This window comes from Amblyomma mixtum, chromosome 3 (genome assembly GCF_055824585.1).
Source record: "Amblyomma mixtum isolate Tamu chromosome 3, ASM5582458v1, whole genome shotgun sequence".
Classification (NCBI taxonomy): Eukaryota; Metazoa; Arthropoda; class Arachnida; order Ixodida; family Ixodidae; genus Amblyomma; species Amblyomma mixtum.
The window spans coordinates 264655724-264679370 of NC_143014.1; the positions used below are offsets into that span (position 1 = coordinate 264655724).

The following is a 23647-nucleotide window of genomic DNA, read 5'->3' on the forward strand; positions in this document are numbered from 1 at the left end:
CAATTTCACGCACCCTTTCCTTTACCAAGAGTTGCTGCGCCGCCAAAGGCAACATGCGATCCGCTTCACCAATCACTGGCTTAGGCAGATGCTTGCCAGATATCGATGCTGCAGCTGGCGCCAGTTCTGAGCAGCGTACGGCGCGTGTAAGGTAGGAGTGACGGTATAGAGATGCCTGTAAGGGGCGAAAAAGCGACAGTACAATACAGGCGACCGAGCGTTCATGCCGCATACATAACCTCAAAGGCGAGCTGGTAATCTATAACACATTTCTAATAACTTCAGCTTTCGCTCCTCGTGGCGACCAGTGGTTTCGGGAATTTGGCTCCAAGCCGCACGCAACCCGTCTTGCAGCGCCCGTTACGTCAGCAGCGGACTGCTGTGATTGCGTCACCATGCCAAATTCACGCCACTGCCGGAGGGGCTGAGTCAGTAGGGCCGGAGGAGGATCGACGACAATTTAGAGCGCATAAACAGACCAGAGGAGATGGAAAAGCGCGGAGATGCTTCAACGCATATTTTGAGTACAAATAACTCAGCTGCTCCACAAGTAATTAAAAACATTCTTGTGGAGGATATTTGTGAAGGGCTTCATTTAACATCCTAGGCATACCGGAACGTCATTACACCCCCCTTCAGAACCCATGTAAAACCGTGCCACATTTTTTGCTGCAGCCAGCGACCAAGTCCTGTCCTGGAGTTTTGTCAGGGGTAAGACGACTGTTTTCCGCCCCATGCATCTCCTTGTGGGCTGTGACAGCGAGCCACCATCGTAACCGCTACGTTGGCGCCCTATGACGGCACTGAGGGCGCCTCTGTCCGCGGTGATACCCGTCCTGGCTTTTTCGGGATTGCTGCAGCGATTCTCTGCGCTGCTATAAGGTAAGTAAATGACCATATTCGCCTCAATCCTTGCGTCATCTTTTAACTGGCGCTGCTATTAGGTGAGGATTAACGATTCTCTGCGCTGCTTTTAGGTGAGGAAAGGTCCATATTCGCCTTAGGCGCTTGCATGAATATGGCGACCGGTGGGAATGGAGCACAAGAAGAAAGGCTGATAGTAAAAATTTGCTGCGCCCACGGAGCATTTTTTTTCTTCAAATTTAAGCAGCGCTAACTTTTAAGACGACTACACAGACGACAGGAGAGGACGGGTGCTCTCTCAGCTATTCTGAATAGAGCATCAAAGCGGAGAGGTGTGTATAGCGATGGGGTTTAGCCCTCAACCGAAACTGAAAATGAACTGGCAAATTGTTTTTTGAGGAAAGGAAATGGCGCAGTATCTATTTTATTTATTTATTTATTTATTTATTTATTTATTTATTTATTTATTTATTTATGTATTTATTTATTTATTTATTTATTTATTTATTAGTACCTCACAGGCCCCGAAGAGCATTGGGTGAGGGGGGCAAATCGAAAAAAAGGTACATACAGATGGAAAAAACCGTAATATCGGTACAATTACGCGGTACAAGTCAAATACAAGAAAGGAACACGAAATTTATACAAAACGGAGAAAATAACATCAGACACGAAAATAGAGGGAAAGAAAAAAAAGCGAAACACGAACATGAGAAAAAAAAGCAACCAGGGGTAACAGAAGTGGTAAATGGGAAAAGAACGTTAAGAACAAATGAAACTGTTGTACATTTCGAACATCACTATGGCAATAAATGTATACATAGATATTTTTTAAACTCACCAGGATCAATGAAAGAGATTATGTTGTCAGGAAGATCATTCCAGAGTTTTATTGCTCTAGGTAATGCAGAGGAATTAAACGACAGGGTCTTCCCATATATCCGGTTGAAGCTGAGTTGATTGTGTAAGCGTTGTGAAGAGCGGAAAGGTGATGCCAGAGGTAACAACGAAGGACGGGTGTGAACATATTAATGGAACAAACACAGAAGTGAAATGGAGCGACGAATTTCAAGTATCTGTATGTCATTAAGGTTTTTAAGCTGGGATACACTTGCGAGGGGACTATAATTGCTAAAAATGTACCGGGCAGCTCTGCTTTGAATGGACTGGAGCATATCTATGAGATATTTTTGATGGGGAGACCATATATGTGAGATAAATTCCAGCTGTGAACGCCATGGAAATCTTACCGCTGCGGATTTTGCAGGCCGCGTTCCTATGTGGTTCCTGCTGTTTTCCGGATCCCGCTGCTTCATCGCCATCCGCTGCCGCTGAGCGACCTTCGCTCTCGCCTACTTTTTGGCCATACGTAGTTGGCGACCGATTTTTCAACTGGCAACATGGATCTTCAGCTACTATCTCCGACATCGGCGACGCATATAAAAGCAAGCCCGGAAACACCCACCTCGGGCACGGCACCGTGAACGCCATGGAAATCTTACCGCTGCGGATTTTGCAGGTTAGTTATTTGGAAGGCGCTGCCTTTGTGAAGAGCAGTGATTACTGTTTATTTACGGTGTCGTGCCCTGGAGAGTGTATTGATGTACTGAACGTTGTATTGTCTTTGCCTTCTCGCCTTTACCTATTTTTTTATGGTATGCTGCTCTCACTGTCGGGTGACATCGAAAGCAATCCTGGGCCTATGAATGCAACTGAAAGAGAAACATTGGAAGCCTTCTTGCTGACTGTCCAAAGAATTGAAGCTGGCCAAGCTGTAATCCTTAATGAAATCAAAGGTGTTAAAGAAAGGCAGGATGCTACCGATAAAGAAGTCAAGCAGCTGACGTCTCGAGTGGCAGCCCTCGAGACAACGGCAACCTCACTTGATAGGCCTGATTCTCTTGTAGCTGACAATGCCATACAAGCCATTTCTTCCCAGCTTTCTAGTATTTACTCAAGATGTGATGATGCTGAAAATAGATTGCGCCGAAATAACTTGCTTTTCTTTGGCATCGACGATGTGGAATACGAAAGCTGGGCAGATTCTGAAGGGAAAGTCATTGCATTTTGTTCGGAGCACCTAGATTTATCTACGACTGCTTCACAGTTTGAAAGGGTTCATAGATTAGGCAAATTCAAAACTGATAGGCACAGACCAATCATTGCCAAGATGACCTTCTTTAAAGACAAGCAGTACATCCTTTCAAATGGCCACAAATTGAAGGACACCAGTTTTGCAATCCGTGAGGATTTTTCCGCTACAACTCGTGAGGCTAGAAGCAAGTTGACCAAATTTGCAAAATCACAATCCAAGTCAAATAAACTGGAATTTGATAAACTTCGAATGGACAAACAAACATATGCGTATGACCGAGCCACTGATTCGGTCATATTAGTACCCTATTGAAAAAACTGTGTGAGTTTGCACGAGAACAGTGATTTTTGTACGATCACGTTCATTTTGCACACGAATGCGCAGAAATTGTGCGTTACCTGTACGCATTCTGTGCGTCCTGTGTGTACATATGCGCGTACTGTGAGCTGATAGACGTTCACGCACACTCTTTGCGTGTAAGAAATCGTGGACTCTCGTGGAGAACTCTCTGTACGTGGACATCTGCGTGCTGAGAGGGGGCTTGCCGAAGCTGTGCGTGCTTATGTGCATACTGAGCAAGCTCAGTGAGGCTGCGTGTGGCCATGTGTGCGTTTGCTTGCTTAGTAGCAACTTGTCGAGACTGTAAAGGCCCATTTAGGGTGAAAGCAAACAAAGTTCGAGCATTCAGTTAATGATTACTTCTCAATAATGAGCAATAAGCTTACGTTTTGCTGTTTTATAATTTTCGTCTTGGCGTAAGTACCCATTAATCATTTTCAACTTCAGCAAACAAATAACCAAAAAATTATCTTTTAGTGCAAAATGGTTCCCTTCGATACTGCAGGGACCTGTACATGACAACATGCACACTACGCAAGAACTTGTCAACATTGCAAGTTCATTGTAAAATAATGTAAAAAACAAGCTGCTAATTACTCTTACAGCATCCTTCAGTTCTTCCTTTAACCAATTCTGAAAGTTACAGATATCTTATAGATGCATGATGAAAGCCATCCAGAGCACTTATGTTGTTGCCTGTCATGCAGACAGCCATATTTCGAAATCAGAAGCAACACAACCATTTGTTGCTTGCACTCGAAAGGAGTCAATCAATGGAATAACTCTGAAAGGGCAACAGTGTTTGTTAGGTGCAACAAACAAGCTTGGGGATATAATCAGGTTCAATCAAACATGACGTGCAGAAAGCGAATTGTGAGCTGTAACAGGAATGTTACGAGGCAATTTCCAAAACCATTTCCAAAGCAATTTCCAAAGTCATTAGCATAAATTTACATACACGTAAAAAGGCCATGTAAGCCTACACGAAAAGACAGTTTTGAATTCACAGTTGGTGTCAAAAGTTCAGAAATTAGTGCCCTCTCTCAATTTCAGTGACGAATCACAGATCGATTAATTAATTCCCAGTATGGCTCCAGAACAAATCCAATGAATCTCAAATGTGCGAAGTATATATACCACACATGTTGCCTTATTAGCACCAGCATTGCATGATGCATGACGAAGTATCACACTCTTCATTCTTCTTCAATCTGTTTTGAAATTTGCACTACCACAAAGACCATCTGGATGGACTATGATTCCATCATATTGCTGAGAGTCACATTCGGAGACCAAGAGCAACACAACAGTGTGCTGCACATGAGTGGATATAATGCACTGGGACAACTGTGCACAGTAAGGAACGCTTGTAAGGCGTCAGGTATTTGCTTGGGGAATGTAATCGAGTTCAGTCATGTTTCATGTGTAGAAAGGAAGATAAAAGTTGTAGCAGAACTATGAAATCCAACATCCAATACTGAACTTCCCCAGGTGATCTACACACACATAAAAAGCACGAAAGGATAAGCTCAGCGGTACTGTTAAGTTTGATGCCCTTTGAGGTTTGACTTGCGCGTCTGTATGCAACCATCAGATACCATCTTGAAGTTACCAGAATGCCGAAAACAACTTTGTTGAACTGTTCTACTCTAAACTGAAATACTTTTCCTTAAAACATTTTTTTTGCGACATGCTGTGTAGCTAATTATAAAATAAAGAAAAGAAGCTGATAAAATTTTCTCATCTCAAACGTACTGATAAGTACACAAATCTGAGTGCTTTCAAGAGAGGTGACGCACCCGGTATTCAGTGTCCAGAAGCATACATAATGCTGCAGAATCCTATAGCAAGAAAATTTCTTTTAGTTGACAGATGGCTATGTCTGGTTACAAAGTCAATACCAAGTAAGGCGCATATCCTAACCTGCAATTACATGAAGCTGCACGTGCTTCATAGGCTGTAACTCCGCCAATAACTGCTACATATTTCCCACCTCTAGCACGAGTTCGGAATCAATATACAGCATGGAAACAGCAGTTTTGTTGCTTTAGCTTCTTTACTATGCTGTTTAGGCAAGAGACGAGTTGAAATATTTGCATGGGCAGTTCTCGATTGAAGTAACGTAAAAAACATCCGCACTCCTTTCTGCTGAAGCGACTGGTGGACCACTTTTGCATGTTGCATCTCGTATGACTTGCTAAGGGTCCAGACTGACACACGCACTTCGTCAAACCTTCACACAAAACACTCTTCGCTTTTGCTATAAGCTCCGGCCACAGGCAGTAAGTGTCCCGTCACCGTTCACATCGCAAAAGAAGGCAGCGCTCGCAGGCGGTCAGTTTGAGCTGACAGCGACAGGCGTTGCAGGCACACCGCCGACTAAGTTTCCAAGGAAGCCACACTGTAGAAGGGCGCTTTCTTGTAATCGAACACACCACAGAAACAATGGCCACTGTCGCTGCTTATGAGCCAGGCATTTTTGCAACGAAGTTAGCAGTGCAATAGGCCGAAAGGTTCGACTCATCAAACGACGGCACCGCACTGCTGACCTCATTATCGTTGTCGACCAGACATCCATAGCACATATGCCCCGACGGATCGCTTAATTGGGAGCTGCTACTACTCTTGGATGAGAGCGCGCCCACCGGCAGCACACACCGGTAATCCTTCTTCTTTTGCGATTCCAGCACAGTAACAGCGGCGCGCAAGACCGCCCAGCAGCAGCACGAGAAAACAAGCGAAGCTCACGGCGGTGATCTCAGAAACCATGCAGCATGTCGCAACGTTGGCATGTCGGATAGGCTTTGGATTTGACGCGCTAGACCATGCCCACTCACGCACGCACGCACGCACGAATGTACCGGCACGCATATTAATGCGTCCATGCGTCACAAATTTCTCAAGTTTTTAATGCTAATATGTGCATAAGAACTTAATTATTTTTTTAACTAAAGTTTCATTTGGTTTTAGTCCTTTGCTATCGCACTACCCAAAAGCATAGAGCCCGAAAGAGACGACCTGGAGGATTGCCTGGAGGCGATGCCTTTCTAAACGGGCCGAAGGAAGCCGGAACTGGCCGAAGCGCTAGCCAACGAACGCAGCGTCTGGGGAGGGACAGCATGGCGGTCAGCGTTACTACGTTTTTCGTGGTCCTTTGTGGTGCCGAGGGCATGAACCATCACTGGCATGAGCATTTGTCACTCTTCCGATATGTGATGTGCCGACAGCAGTGAAATTCGCTGGTGCGATGTACGAAAACGTGGTAAGGTGCTGAGTAAACCTGTGTTTATAGCGTGCGTCAGCGGGCTCGACGGATAGCGCGTCGTCCTTTGCGCGCCTTCACTGGAAACGCTATGCTGACGGTGGGGCTCATTTCCTCCATGGCGGAGCAGCTGGTGGGAGACCACTACCCGGTTGACATCTCGCATCTTGGGGGTAAGTTAATTTTCTTCGAGCCTGTTCATTATTTCAAAGCCTTTGCGCACAACTGGCCACGTCAACACAGCTAGTACAGAGACGCGAAGACGCAGTGCCTATCGCGGCAGCACGCAGCGCTGAAAGGTTGTTTGCTGGCGGCACACGGGCATGAATGTGCGTGTAGTGTCAGTGGTCACACGGTCATGGTCAGTATGCCATGCAAATATGCACAGCTGATCCGATCGTGGGGTGCACGATATCGGCGCCGTACCGCCGCCGTACTGCCATTCATCTCTCGCCGAGAATGGAATATGTGCCCACCAATAGATCTTCGGCCCGGGCTTTACATTCTCGCCTCATGTTACGCTGTAATTGAAGTAACAGCTTTCGAGCAGTTTAACTACGTAGACTGCGATTCAGCTGTATGCGTTAGGATTGAGCTTCCTCCTCTTTCACTTGTATTTCACTTGTACTTTTATAAATTGTGTATTTAAGGTACGAAGCTCCATATGATCCAGCTGCGTTCGTACTTATAGCCGAGCCAGTGTAGTCGAGCCTTGAATAGCAGAACGGTGAGATAAAAACAAATTGCTCTGAAGTTTTTCGCCTCTATTTTGGCATTCGCTTTTTCATACTTTGGCTCGGAGCTTAAATGGTACAAACAACTGCAAAATGCACACAGGTGCCCTAGCTCCATTTGCCCTAAATCGCGAAGTTGCAGTGAAATTTAAGGGTAATTGAGCCTTTAATATGTACGAAGAATAAACTTGATTGTTTCATGATTATAACCAATGGCGCAAATAAATCTGACTTTGACTTAAATATGCTGAGGTACCTCTCCAATACCTTATTTGATGTTAAAGGAAAAAGTGTGGTTTTTCTGCAATTGGCACTATTAATTCATCATACCTGTGAGAATGTGAAATCAGTGCTAATCGTGCCAGATTTCAAATTGAGGGACGCATGCAGAATTTGAAGCAAACCAGCCTTCTACTGAAAATATCGTTCTGCTGTGGGTCTGTTCTTTTGAATGGTGGCATGTATTGTAGAAACGATGCTGGATATCGATATGCAAGTGATGTCTCGTCTGAGGCTAGCTTGTGAATGACTGCCGTGGTTATGAATTTCTTGTTGCCTGGCCCACTTCGAATTGTGGTTAAACAGTTGTGTTCCATTCTGCGACCGGCTCCTTTTTGTGCCTTGCACTTTGCCTTACATGCTTGATTCTAGTCCATTTTTTGCACTGTGCTGCTGTTAAATGTGTCTTTTTACCTTGCAGCAATCTCCACATAGCTTTACCAGCAATGCCTCTTCCAAGCTGTCCAGTATAGCTGTGCCAGCCTTTCACTTCGTGCTAGGATGCCCAGCAAGCAAGCAGGCTTTTGAGGTAAACACTGAAGACATCTTCCGACACAAGTAGCTTTTATTTTCCTAGTCCACTGCTACTTGTGTGACCCCTCGTTATGTTGATTTTTGCAAGTTAGGTTGCCTATTAAGGGCTCTCTTTTGTTTTTCACCTGCTGCTGTGGCCTACTGCATTGGTGTTCGGCTACTGAGCCCAAAGACGAGGGATTGAATTGTGGTGGCTTCGTTTCGACAAGGCGAAATGCATATTTGCTCGTGTGTTATGCAATGTCAGTGCATGTTAAAGAATCTTTGGTGGTCGAAATTTATGCACAGCCCTCCTCTATGAATGGAGCTATTGTTCAACTTTGAGGCATTAAAGGGACACTGATGGCAAGCTGAAGTTGACCTGTGATGATGAAGTTCCGCATCCTAACCACAAAGACGACACTTTTTCTGAAAGTGGAGCTTTATAAGCCAGAGAAAGCAAAACATACAATTTTCATCAGCACCGGCTGATTTCGGAAGCAAATTGCGATGCGCTGACTCAGTTTTTTTTTGGCACAGATTCCAGAGGCTAGGCTGAACTGCCATTCACCTCAGAACGGTTATCATGGAGTCCTTTGTGTAGACTTCATGAGTTCAAATCGAGTGGCGGGAAAATTTTTAAATGTAATTTTTGCGCCAATCATTGTGTTGATGGCCTTTGCGCTGCTGTTAAAAACCGGGATAGCAGTATGGTATCCCATAAAACTAGGTTCAGGACTTGCAGGAAGTGGTTTATCACATTCCGCTAGCTTGTGCAAGAAACTACTTCAGGGATATGTGCAGGTGTCTTTAATGTGTTCCTGAGTGAGCACTAACTCGTTAGGGGGAAGGCAGCTTCTAATCTGGCACTACAGTGCCAATGTCGTGAGTGTAAATCATAAGATGACCCATCAGTGTGTACGCCTGATTTCTGTGACACTTCAGTGGTGTATAGAAGTGGTAAACAAATCTGTAAGGTATTTGATGCATATCTCCAAGGCAACAGCTGTATGAGTAGCGAAGCCATTAGTCAATCTTCAACGGAAAGAATTTTCTCTTTTAGATGACGTGCTTGTATATCAGTGACAGTTATTTGTTGTCCTGCCTTTCGCTGGTGTGGGTCATGTGTGGCGCATCTTCATGCGAGCCTTCTTTTCCTTTACAAAAAATTCAATTGATAGTCCAACCTGTTTTCTTCTCTTTTCCTGTGTTGCATCTTTTGGCTGGTTTTAAATCTGTAACTGAGCTCAGACCGTGATAATTACAGCCGGTAAACAGGGCTACTGAATGTGAGCTTGGCATACATGCGTACTGTATGTGTGAAAGTGCAGTTTACAATATTCAGAAATGCTTGATAGCCTTACAAGAATCTAAAATTTTGTTGGAATTCCTATTTGTTCTCTGTTCAAGTGTCGAGAGTTTTTCCGCTTCATCGTGTGATTAGAGCCACTTTGGTACTTAAGCTGAAATCTTTTCTTTAGCCTGCATGTTTCTCACTTTTGGGGCAGAAACGTGGAGGCTAATGAAGAGAGTTCAGCTTAAAAGAGTATAGACACCTAATCTTGGTGGCATGTTTTCTTCTCTATAATGATGCGGAAGACACTACTATGCATGAATCACCATCTGGTATTCGCGTGAGACCGCTAAATAATTTATAATCAACTTTTTCTGCCATCCTGTTTCGGTGAACAATTTGACTATGGCTATGACATCAAAGAGAGGTTATAGGTCACGTGAGGTGTGGAAAAACTGCACTTATAATCGCTGCTTCATCATTTTAATTCGCTACAGCGTACGCCAGCATTCCTTAAGAGCCAGAAGTACCAATTGTAATGTAGTTTTTCATGCCTCACATGACCAATAACCTCGCTTTGACGTCACAGCCATCATTCAGCTGTCGAAACCGAAACAAATACAGCAGGAGAAAGAAATTTGATTATAAATTATTTAGCGGTCATAGGAGGATGCCGTGTGGTAATCCGTGTATAATACTTTATGCCTTATTACAAAGAAAAAAACACGTGCCAAACGATAAGGACAGCAATGTGAGTTATGGAAAGAAAAATGATAAGTCTAACATTAAGAGACCAAAAGGGGGCGGAGTGGGTGAGGGAACAAACGCGGGTTAATGACATGCTACTTGAAATTAAGAGGAAGAAGTGGGCCTGGGCGGGGCTTGTAATGGGAAGGCAACATAACCGCTGGTCCTTAAGGGTAATGGAGTGGATTCCAGAAGAATGCAAGCACAGCAGGGGGCGGCAGAAAGTTAGATGGGCGGATGAGATTAAGAAGTTCGCGGGGATATGTTGGCCACACCTAGCAAAGGACAGGGTTAATGTGGAGACATGGGTGAGTCCTTTGCCCTGCAGTGGGCCTGGTCAGGCTGATGATGATGGTATGTGTCGCACCTGCTGCTTCGTGCTATCAGCTGGCCCATGCTTGGCCGACCAGACTAGCCAAATTTGTGATGTGGGTTTTCTATTGCACCTGCATTTGTGTACACAGAGGACTTGAATGGTAGCAGGCGATGCTGTGCATGTGTTCACGCCACAGCACACATCACCCACACTGAAAGCTTCTCTGCCTTTAGTAAGACAGCTGCATCAGTCTGGGGCATAACGTATCCCAGTGCTAGAGTACGAGTAAATTGCTCTGGAATTTTAATCTGGTATCAGGTAGCATAGCGCAAAAGAAGGCTAGCGCGGCTGCCTAATATTCTCTTGGGTAGCTGTGTTGGATTTTCAGTGCCTGTTAGTGTAATCCGTGAAAGTTCACTGTAACCCATTCGTTTCGATGTAAATTAGGAAGTCCTTAGAGCCCTGTACTTTTTAATGATAATAACAAGGTAATGCAGTAATTCAATTGTACCTGTTCTCTTTCAACACAGTAAAGTGCTGCTGGGTCGAGATCACAGTTTTACTTTGTAGGTGTGCTCAGGCTGTCATCATCATCATCAGCAGCAGCAGCAGCCTGACTACACCCACTGCAGGGCAAAGGACTCTCCCATGTCTAACCCTGTCCTTTGCCACTTGCGGCCACTGTATCCCCACAAACTTCTTAATCTCATCCACCCACCATTTTTTCCTGTGTGTGTGTCTTTTCGCCATTCTGAAATTCTATCATACACATGGATTGATGCATGTAGTGTCAGGTGCGTGATGTGATACCACCAGCTCACCCCAAGCTGTGCTCAGATTTGCCTCATTGCTGCTGGAGCAATAAGGCAGGCTTGAGGCTGAGTGGTGCAAAAACATGATTTTTCAAGAATGTCTTTGTGGAAATTGCAATTAATCATGTGAATTTGCTTTCATTTTAGGAGCTGCACACAAGCTGTGCGCCTTTCCATGCTGATCATGCTGGCCAGGTACGCTTATGGTTACATTACTAGGTTGTTTTCATAATGGCAGTTGTGGATTTCTGTGTGGTTTTAAAACATAAATTGTATAAGTATTTGGCCTGCCACAAACGTATAGTGGTGCATTCAAGGCCAGTGTTACAAAGGGATGTTTTGATTGCTGCAAGAACTTGAAGGCCCCTGTGTGGTCACTGTGGAAGGCCCCCTCCCTACTTAGGAATTGCTATTTGGGTTACTCAGTCAATTGGCAGAGGAATAGTGTATAGGGATAAGGGATGGAAGAATGCTTCCAACTAAAGAAAAAAATCCAGCAAGCAGTCATAGAAGCAGAAGTACAAAAATGGCAAGGCTTTCTCTAATTTACATAGAATCTTTTTCACTTAGACTTCTTATTGCATACAACGGCTGATGCTTGGCTTACACACATATTTTCTTTAGGTATGCAGTAGGTCTCACATTCTTGTATGATATGGTCACGGTGCCAAAAAATGATGGTGGTGTTAGAAAACTCGGAATATAGAGGAATTTTATTGCTGACCTTATGGAGAACTATGGTATTTAAGGCAGACAGCTGGGCTAGTTGGTGTTTAGATTGAGAGGACATAGTAGTAGCGCTTAAAAAACAAGGACGACAGGGTAGAGAAAGACAGCACAGGTGCTAGACATCAACTGTGCTGTCTTTCTCTACCCTGTCGTCCTTGTTTTTTAAGCGTTACTACTATGTCCTCTCAATCAGAACTATGGTAGCTGTGCAGTCGTTATAAATATCTTCCAATATTTTCACATAACACTCTTCTACACCCTGATTCCACAATGCCTGCATGACAGCTGTGGTTCCACCGAGTCAATTGCTGTCTGGTAGTCAATGAAGGCTATATATAGGGGCTGGTTGTATTCTGCCCATTTCTCTATCACCTGATTGATTGCATGAATGTGGTCTCTTGTTGAGTATCCTTTACGAAAGCCTGCCTGATCATTTGGTTGATTGAATTCGAAGGTTGTCCTGACTCTATTAGTGATTACCTTAGTAAATACCTTGTAGACAATGGATAGTAAGCTGATCGGTCTGTAAATCTTCAAGTCCTTGACATCTTCTTTCTTATGAATTAAAATAATGTTCGTATTCTTCCAAGCTCCTGATATGCTCGTGGTCACGAGGCAAGCGTGTACAGGGTGGATAGTTTCTCTAGCACAATCTCTCCTCCGTCCTTCAACAAATCTGCTGTTATCTGATCCTCACCAGCTGCTTTACCCCTTTGCATTGCTCCTGAGGCTTTCTTTACTTCCTCCCTCGTTACTGGCGGGATGTCCCATTGCTATGCTCTACTGCCTCTCTCCGTAACGTTCTGGTTACATTCACTACTGTAGAGATTTGTGCAGAACTCTTCGGCTACTTTAACTATCTTATCCATATTGCTTATGACATTGCCCTCTTTGTCTTTTAGCGCGTACATCTGGTTTTTACCTGTGATTAGTTTTCTCTTCACTGATTTTAGGCTACCTCCATGCTTTAGAGCATGCTAGGTTTTCTCCATGTTAAACTTTCTTATGTTGGCTACCTTGCACTTATAAATAACTTCGATAGCTCTCCTAGTTCTATTCTATCTCTGAAGTTAGACGTCCTCATGCTTTGGCGTTTCTTCATCAGACCTTTCGTCTCCTGAGATACCTTGCAGGTATCCTCTCGAATGATCTGACCACCTACTTCTGCAGCACGCTCCAATGAATTTAAATATGTATTTAAAGATAACAGTTGAGGTGGGAGATTGAGCTTTGAGATTTGCACTTCAACTCGGGAGTTATGCCACTGCTACACAGAATACTTGATCGCCGTAGAGATATTTCATCATCTCGCACCAAGCTGCTGTGGCGCCACTGTCACAGCTGATAATTTTGCTGGGAAGCTGTTGTAGCGCTCACACAGTTTTGAAAAGGTGGTATTCATTGTTTTTGTGCTAATGGCAACAGTGATAATATGCTTGCTGCAGTGATTTTTTATTTTATTTATTTATACAGAATACCCCTAAAGGCCCTCGAGAGGGTATTACATAGGGGGGGGGGGGGCACAGGCAATTGAACAGAAAAAAAAACCACAAATATAAAACAAACAACAAAAGCACAAATAAGACACACTGGATGAAATAAGTAAGCAAAAGAATCAATCAAAAGCACAAATAAGACACTTTGCGTGATATATAAGTAAGCAAAAGAATCAAAAGAATGGCAGCGCGGCAAAGAACGAAGATTACTGCATTATTAAAATTATACAAACAGAACACTAATACAATGAATCTTTTTAGTAACAAACCCTGCAAAAAAGGAAGCCATGAACAAATAAAATAACAATGTATGCGAAGAGTTAAGCAGTAGTTATTGAAGATATAAGTTTAAAATATTTATCAGGATCAGTGGTGGTTGCGATATGTGAAGGCAGAGTGTTCCAGTCAGATATTGTGCGTGGTAAGAATGAATGCGCATAGATAAATGTCCTGCACGTGAAACGTCTAACTTTAAAGGGATGATCGCGGCGGTCAAAAATCGAAGTAGGCAAAGAAAAAAAGTCGTTATGAAGTGATGGATGATGATAAAGTTTATGAAAAAGTGACAGTCGTGCAATTTTACGGCGGAGACATAAATCCTGGAGACCTGCGCGTTTCTTTAAGGCTGTGACGCTGGTGTTACGTGAATAATCGGAGTAAATAAAACGAACGGCGCGGTTCTGCAATGATTCAATGTTATTTATTAGGTAAGATTGGTAAGGGTCCCAAATAGCCGAGGCATATTCAATTTTAGGTCGAATTAGAGTGGTATAGGCATGAGCACGGAGGTGAGGAGAAGCATGCTTTAGGTTATGTTTTAAGAGACCTAATGACCGATTAGCAGATGCAAGCATAAGGTTAATATGGTGGTTCCATGCTAAGTCTGAATGAAGGTGAAGTCCTAAGTACTTATACGTGGTGACTAGCTCGAGTGAGCTATTATTTAAGGAGTATGCTGTTTGAATTCGAGACATTCGGTTAGTAAAAGACATCAATTTAGTTTTTGAATGATTAAGTTGCATAAGCCAGGTTGAGCACCATGCTGTTATTGAATCCAGGTCAGATTGAAGGGATTGGCAATCGGTGTTAGAATAAATTTTGCGATAAATTACACAATCATCAGCAAAAAGTCTGATATGGGAAGAAATGGAATCCGGTAAATCGTTGATAAATATTAGGAAAAGTAAGGGGCCAAGCACATTTCCTTGTGGGACGCCAGAGTGTACTTGGCTGAAAGACGAATTGTGGTTATTGACAGTTGTAAATTGAGACCTGGAAAACAGAAAATCTTTAACCCATGCAATGACAAGAGGGTGAATATTAAGCAGTGCTAGTTTCATTAATAACCGGTTGTGAGGTACTCTGTCGAAAGCTTTAGAAAAATCAAGAAATATGGAGTCTACTTGAATGCCAGCATCAATCGATGAATGTATGTCTTGAATGAATCCGGCAAGTTGCGTTTCGCGAGAGTAGCCTTTACGGAACCCATGTTGATATTTAAAGATAATGTTATGTTCTTCAAGATAGTTAATTACCTGCGAGTGAATTACGTGTTCAAGAAGTTTGCAAACAGTGCTAGTTAATGAAATGGGTCGGTAATTTAGTGGTGAGGAACGATCGCCAGACTTGAAAATTGGCACAACTTTAGCTAGGCGCCAGTCCAGCGGAATCACGCCTGATGATAGAGATTGTGAAAAAATAGCGGACAAGATGCGATGAATACCATCAGATGAATTTTTGAGTATTTTGTTATTAAAGCCAAGGTGATCTGATGCTGATGTTGTTTTAAGCTTCCCTAGTAAGGATAAGATACCGGTCTCACTGATAAATATTTCGGAAATTGATGTATTAGAAGTGCTGACAGAAACAGGAGGTAGAGGGAGATCTTCACGGGTAAAAACGGATGTGAATGCGTTATTGAAAAGTTCGGCGCATTCGGCCACTGGAACACTGCTGCCTTCCGCGTTAGTAAGAGTAATGTCAGGATGATTAGCGGGGTTTATTATCTGCCAGAACTTCCGTGGATTGTTTGTTAGCATTGCCGGTAGATCGTGTGTGAAGAAGTGCCTACGTGCAGATATCAACTCAGACTGATATTCCTTATCACATAATTTGTACCGTTGCCAAGATTCGGAGTGTCTGTTCTTGTCGGCTTGTCTGTAAAGGCGCTTTTTCTTGTTATTAAGGCGACGTAGATGCCTATTAAACCAAGGTGCTGTGTTAGTGCAGGGGATACTGATGACGGGTATGAATCTGTCAATGAGAGTAGCAAGTTTCACGCTGAACAGGTTCCAGTTGGTTTCCACGGAGCGTGACGAAAAATCGTGAAGAAAATGATCAGCAAAGAATGACAACTGAGCGTTTATTTCGCCGAAGTTTGCTCGGTTGTAGCACCTTATTTGTTTAGTACGAGTTACCTTTTTATGGGGCACAAAATTCAGGTTACCCGTGATTATGGAATGGTCGGAAAGGCCTTCTAAGAGCGCAATGTTGGAGCAAAGGTAAGGATCACTTGTCAAGATAAGATCGAGAATATTGGCTGTAGTGGCGGAACGACGCGTAGGTTCAGAATTAAGTTGTTGCAAAGAGAAATCGAGACAGGACTGGAGGAAAGCCTGAGCTTCGGGATCATTGGCAGGAGCTGTTAAAGACGACCAGTTAATAGCCGGAAAGTTAAAGTCACCAAGTAAAAGTAAGCTTGAATTCGGAAAACGACAAGTAAGATCGCTTAGTAAATTAGAAAACTGACTTGCGAATGAAGAATTCATGTCCGGAGGGCGGTAAATGACGCCAATGATGGCGACCGTGGGACCACAACTCAACCGAACCCATACCGATTCTATGTACGACGTGACCTCGATAGGCACAGCAGTGAGCACTTTACTGACAGCCAGAAGGACACCGCCACCTCTACGGCCCGTGCGGTCACAACGAAATATGTTGAATTCGGAGTCACAGGCGAAAATGACATCATCAGGAACCATGTCATTTAACCAAGTCTCGGTAAGCGCGATGACCGAGGAGCAGCATGAATCAATTAAAGAAGAAAGAGCTACGTTTTTAGAAAGAACACTCCTTATGTTAGTGTACAGAAAACTGACATCGTAATTGGAGCAACGCTGCGCGTTTGGCCGCCCGGGTGGTTTGCCAGCCACTTTACGAGAACTGGAAGGGATGCGTCAGGCAAGGGACACGCGCACTGCGCTACTGGTTTGATCATCCCAGAAATACGAGACACCATTGATAAGCAGTTTATCAAAAGACAAACGGACCTTGTCACCTTCTTTTTTTACTGATTTGGCATACTTCCACAGCCACAGCCTGTGGCTAGCCTTCTTTTTTTTAGTCAAATAAGTTGTACATTTCATGTTGAGTATTCTTTCAGCGATTAAATTGCTTTGATTTTATTGCTTAGTGTATAGTTGCGAGTGCTCCATGTCTGAGTGCAAATTTCTACCACTGAAAAGCCTTCAAAATCTTAATAGATGTCCACACTGTTCTAGGGACTCAGTGGCTATTGGAAATGCCCATTTAGCTGTATTCAAGTGCCTCTGAGTTAATAGCCATTTGAAAGCCTTCAAAATGCCTGTGTGACACGGTTATTAGATTTTGTGCAGGTTTGATGCTTAGCAGTCTGCGTGCTTGAGTCGGGTTTTCCAGTGTCTGTATTTCAAACCTGAAACTTTTCGAAATCATCGTTAGTTCATTAATGGAAGAAGTACTTGTGCCCTTTTCTGGAATTTCCAGAAAACAGATTAACTGAATTTTTTTGCATATACTCCTACCTTTTTGCAGGTGCTGCATAGTGAGAACCTGTATCAAGACGCCAACCTGCTGGACTTGGAGAAACTGAAGAAATTGTTTAGCCACTGTGTGGCACCCATCATGAGGGATGTGGCATTAATAAAGCCAGTTAAGGTGACCTTATCTATGTCCTTTTGCAGGCATGCTACACACATGAGAGCCATCCCACGAAGCACCATTGCTGCAAAGCTTGTTATCTCACAACATGCATGCTGAATGAGGCAGTGACAGACAGATGAGGAGGCCTTAATGCAGTACATTAGCGTACCGTGTTGAGCAGTGATGTAGGAGCCTTGCAGCCATGCAAGGTATTATCGGCATCATGATGGTAACTCCATTAGACACTGTCTAGTGCTCTGCGAGCCAGACTCGCCTCTTGAACATTCTGGGACTCACCCTTGGCTCTCGGACATTCTGGAAGCCTCACCCGGCTTGCGCATATTACGCGACGATGTCTCCTGCTGTACGAGCCTTACGCGGCTTGCGCACTTATGTGAGAGATGTCTCGCGTTTGCGAGCTTGCTCAGCTTGCGCAAATTATGTGAAATATGTCTCGCGTTCTGCGACCTTGTTCAATCGTCGCATTTTGCGTGGCAATAAACACGCAAAGATAGGCACGCAGAATTCACGCTCAATATTTTCAATAGGGTATCACCGAGCCGCCGCGGTGGCTCAGCGGTTATGGTGCTCGGCTGCTGACCCAAAAGACGCGGGTTCGATCCCGGCCGCGGCGGCTAGAATTTCTTTGGAGGAGAAATTCTAGAGGCCCGTGTACTGTGCGATGTCAGTGCACGTTAAAGAACCCCAGGTGGTCGAAATTTCCGGAGCCCTCCACTACGGCGTCTCTCATAGCCTTAGTCGCTTTGGGACGTTAAACCCCATAAACCACAAACCACCACATATTAGTATCACCATAGCTAGGCAATGCATCTAGATTGCGTGATTGTCCTCAGTCCACGTCATGCCCCCTGGCTCCGACGCTGTCCCTTTCATTTTCTAATATCCGAAGCTTGATGCCTAAACGTGATCATCTCTGCTCTTTCCTGCAAGACAGTGAATCTGATATAGTTGCTTTAACTGAAACTTGGTTGCACGCCGGTATCAAAGACAATGAAATCTTTCCAGACGCCCATGCTTACAATATCTACAGACATGACCGTGCACATAAAAGAGGGGGTGCGGTGCTTCTTGGTATTAAAAAAACGTTACCATCCACTGCTATGAATTGTAACTCAGACCTCGAAATAGTATGGGCTGCCTGCAAAACTATATCTTCGACTTTACTTTTTGGGGTGTGTTACCGTCCGCCCGATTGTGCGACTTCTTTCATTCATGATCTTCGGTCTAGCATTGCTGCCGCTGTCGAACATAGTTCACCTAGCAACATCTACTTGTTGGGTGATTTTAATTTTCCTGAAATAGATTGGCCTTCTTTGTCTTCAACTAGTCATGCAGCAACAGAATTCATCAACCTAACACTAGATTTCAACTTATTTCAAGTGATTAGCCAGAATACGCATGGTTCTAACATTCTTGATTTAGCTCTATCCACTGCTCCCGATACCATAGGGCCGGTTATGTATCTTGACGGATTTAGCGATCATAAGATGTTGCAGTTTGATATTCTAGTTCCGAGCTTGTTTGCAGGTATTACAACTAAAAAAATTAGAGATTATAGTAAAGCACGATATGATGAAATTAACACGGAACTTGCCACATTTTTCAATTAGGTGTTTTTCCCGCTAAGGAACGAACGATCTACCGAAGAAAACTGGTTGCTCTTCAAACATAAACTATCTACACTGATAGAGAAACATGTTCCTCTCATTACAATAGCTAATGACATAAAAAATCCTTGGTTCAACAAGACCCTCCGTCGATTACGGAATAAAAAGAAGCGCCTATACAGAAAAGCTAGATCTGCTCCTTCTTCGACCTCGTTGGAAAGATATAAACTGTGTTTGAAAGCGTACTGTTCTGCTGTTACCGCTGCCAAAAACAAATACTTCACTCATGATCTGCCGTCACTTTTGCAGACTAATCCTAAGAAGTTTTGGCAGACTATATCTTCAGAAAGTAAACATGACCTCATACAACTACACAATACTGATGGCTTGCCGCTAGCTGACACTGAATGTCCAACCGCGTTCAACAGATTTTTTGCATCAGTGTTTACTAAGGAAGATTATTCCAGTATGCCAATTGTTCTCGAGTCTGACTACCCATTCATGGAACCCATCACCATTAGTGCTGAGGGTATCGCATCACTAATTAAAAATCTAAAGTTATGATCATCTGCCGGAGTGGACAACATTAATTCGAAGATACTTAAAAACAGCATTTCAATTTCCAGCCATATTTTGTGTCATATATTTCAGCAATCACTATCCTCTGGAGAACTGCCCACTGACTGAAAAAAAGCCAAAGACATCCCTGTCTTCAAAACCGGTAACAAAAATCTCCTGATAACTATCGGCCTATTTCGTTAACATGCATATGCTGTACATTACTTGAGCATATTATCGCCTCTCACATTTACAACCATCTGGAACGAAATGACTTCTTCTTTTCAAATCAGCATGGTTTTAGGAAAGGCTACTCATGTGATACCCAGATATTTGAATTTACTACTGACCTGCATTTCAACATGGATGATAACCAGCAAACCGATTGCATTTTTTTAGATTTCTCAAAAGCATTTGACAGAGTTGCACATGGCCGGCTGTTTGCAAAATTATCTACCCTTTCCCTTGATTCCCTCACATTATCTTGGCTTCGAATCTTTCTCTCATTACGTCAGCAATTCACGGTTGTCAACGGCTCTTCCTCATCCCTATGTGACGTAACCTCAGGCGTACCACAGGGAAGCGTACTTGGACCCTTACTTTTTCTAATCTACATTAACGACCTTCCCACTAACATTTCATCCCGCTTACGCCTTTTCGCAGACGACTGTGTTGTTTACCGTAAGATCGCTTCTGAGACTGATCACCTGACCCTTCAAAATGATTTTGACACTATTGTTTATTGGTGTAAAGACTGGGAAATGATTCTTAACCCTAATAAATGTAAATCAATGACTTTTAGCCGCAAGCATGTTATTTCTAACTTCATATACTCTATAAATAATACCTCTCTATCAAGGGTTACGTCGTACAAATACCTTGGAATTCACTTCACACCAAATCTTTCATGGTCTTCTCATATTTCTGCAGTCTGCAACAAAGCATCGAGGACATTAGGTTTCATACGCCGGAACCTTCGGAACTCACCTAGCTCCATTCGAAAACTTGCATATCTTACATTTGTTCGCCCACAGCTGGAATTTATCTCACCTATATGGTCTCCCCATCAAAAATATCTCATAGATATGCTCGAGTCCATTCAAAGCAGAGCTGCCCGGTACATTTTTAGCAATTATAGTCCCCTCGCAGTATATCCCAGCTTAAAAACCTTAATGACATACAGATACTTGAAATTCGTCGCTCCATTTCACTTCTGTGTTTGTTCCATAAATATGTTCACACCCGTCCTTCGTTGTTACCTCTGGCATCACCTTTCCGCTCTTTACAACGCTTACACAATCAACTCAGCTTCAACCGGATATATGGGAAGACCTTGTCGTTTAATTCCTCTGCATTACCTAGAGCAATAAAACTCTGGAATGATCTTCCTGACAACATAATCTCTTTCATTGATCCTGGTGAGTTTAAAAAACATCTATGTATACATTTATTGCCACAGTGATGTTCGAAATGTACAACAGTTTCATTTGTTCTTAACGTTGTTTTCCCATTTACCACTTCTGTTACCCCTGGTTGCTTTTTTTTTCTCATGTTCGTGTTTCGCTTTTTTTTTCTTTCCCTCTATTTTCGTGTCTGATGTTATTTTCTCCGTTTTGTATAAATTTCGTGTTCCTTTCTTGTATTTGACTTGTACCGCGTTCTTGTACCGATATTACGGTTTTTTCCATCTGTATGTACCTTTTTTTCGATTTGCCCCCCTCACCCAATGCTCTTCGGGGCCTGTGAGGTACTAATAAATAAATAAATAAATAAATAGATACTGCGCCATTTCCTTTCCTCAAAAAAACAATTTGCCAGTTCATTTTCAGTTTCGGTTGAGGGCTAAACCCCATCGCTATACACACCTCTCCGCTTTGATGCTCTATTCAGAATATTTGAGAGAGCACCCGTCCTCTCCTGTCGTCTGTGTAGTCGTCTTAAAAGTTAGCGCTGCTTAAATTTGAAGAAAAAAAAATGCTCCGTGGGCGCAGCAAATTTTTACTATCAGCATTTCTTCTTGTGCTCCATTCCCACCGGTCGCCATATTCATGCAAGCGCCTAAAGCGAATATGGACCTTTCCTCACCTAATAGCAGCGCAGAGAATCGTTAATCCTCACCTAATAGCAGCGCCAGTTAAAAGATGACGCAAGGATTGAGGCGAATATGGTCATTTACTTAATTTATAGCAGCGCAGAGAATCGCTGCAGCAATCCCGAAAAAGCCAGGACGGGTATCACCGCGGACAGAGGCGCCCTCAGTGCCGTCATAGGGCGCCAACGTAGCGGTTACGATGGTGGCTCGCTGTCACAGCCCACAAGGAGATGCATGGGGCGGAAAACAGTCGTCTTACCCCTGACAAAACGCCAGGACAGGACTTGGTCGCTGGCTGGAGCAAAAAATGTGGCACGGTTTTACATGGGTTCTGAAGGGGGGTGTAATGACGTTCCGGTATGCCTAGGATGTTAAATGAAGCCCTTCACAAATATCCTCCACAAGAATTTTTTTAATTACTTGTGGAGCAGCTGAGTTATTTGTACTCAAAATATGCGTTGAAGCATCTTCGCGCTTTTTCATCTCCTCTGGTCTGTTTATGCGCTCTAAATTGTCGTCGCTCCTCCTCCGGCCCTACTGACTCAGCCCCTCCGGCAGTGGCGTGAATTTGGCATGGTGACGCCATCACAGCAGTCCGCTGCTGACGTAACGGGCGCTGCAGGACGGGTTGCGTGCGGCTTGGAGCCAAATTCCCGAAACCACTGGTCGCCGCGAGGAGCGAAAGCTGAAGTTATTAGAAATGTGTTATAGATTACCAGCTCGCCTTTGAGGTTATGTATGCGGCATGAACGCTCGGTCGCCTGTATTGTACTGTCGCTCTTTCGCCCCTTGCAGGCATCTCTATACCGTCACTCCTACCTTACACGCGCCGTACGCTGCTCAGAACTGGCGCCAGGTGCAGCATTGATATCTGGCAAGCATCTGCCTAAGCCAGTGATTGGTGAAGCGGATCGCATGTTGCCTTTGGCGGCGCAGCAACTCTTGGTAAAGGAAAGGGTGCGTGAAATTGTTTTCTGTTTATTTTCGGCCTCCCAGAACGCATGACCATCAATTTTTAATGCCCAAGCGCTGAACGAACAGGCCACAAGGCTCCGAATGCCGGGATGACCAAGTGGTTATGGTCCCGAGGAGTGTTGGTATACCAAGCCCTGCGCGAGAAATGCGGTTACGTGAAACATAAGTAGAGTATAAGAATGCTCGGCAACAATTCCCTCAGGTGTGTCCAGAGTGTCCAGCACTCTGTGAAGCTAATTCCCCGTGAACTTGGCGTCGAAGGTGTTTAATGGTCGCAGTTGACCAGCGTACGGGATGGAAGCTTCACAAGTCGCCGTTCTGGGGAAGTGTCGCTCATAGTGCTAAGGCAGTAAAAGAAAGAACATGTCACTGTGGTCCCCCTCCCCTTACGGAACTCGCTGCTTCTCGAAAGGCGGCCACTATTTCTTTCGCCCTTCTCAGAAGACCGAGCAGACGCTAGACAGATATCGAAGCGGCACCTGGCGTCGGTTCCGATCAACGTATGCCGTGCAAAACATAAGCGCGAGTTTACAGAGATACCTGCTAAGAACGAGTGGGAGTGTGCCGTTAGGTGGCACAGAACGCAGTTTGCCACGCTTTCGCACGTTCCACAGTATTGTGACGCGACAGTACGTAATCCAAGCATTTTAGAGCCAACCTCAACCAACCTTTTCACGTACCCTCTATCGTAGTTAAACCTAATATACGTGCGAAAGCATACGTTAATTCTTCATCTGCTCTCCCTGGTACCAGCATGTGCACACAACCGCGTTTATCGATACTCATCGTCCACTGTCCACTCGGGAGGCAGCTGGCGCGACGTCCTCCGCCCATTGGATATAGCTGGCGTGGCGCTCCACTGATATTTCTCGAGCTTACCCAAGTTAATTTGGTCACAGAAGAGAAGATTCGTGATCGAGGTGGGTTCGTTCGAAGCAGTGCTTTCGAGCTAAAAGTTTAAAAAATTGGAGGAAACAACTCAGGTCGCCGTATTGGCATAAATGTGTAATT

The 23647-nt window shown here is 43.9% G+C and overlaps 1 long non-coding RNA gene across 1 annotated transcript; it reads left to right on the forward strand.

Moving 5' to 3' along the window:
• The first annotated feature begins 6489 nt into the window (after window positions 1-6489).
• LOC149354614 (uncharacterized) lies at window positions 6490-17358 on the forward strand. Its single transcript, XR_016289671.1, has 3 exons — window positions 6490-6733; window positions 7995-8102; window positions 17276-17358. It is a non-coding gene; the product is annotated as an uncharacterized LOC149354614 (long non-coding RNA).
• The last annotated feature ends 6289 nt before the right edge of the window (window positions 17359-23647 follow it).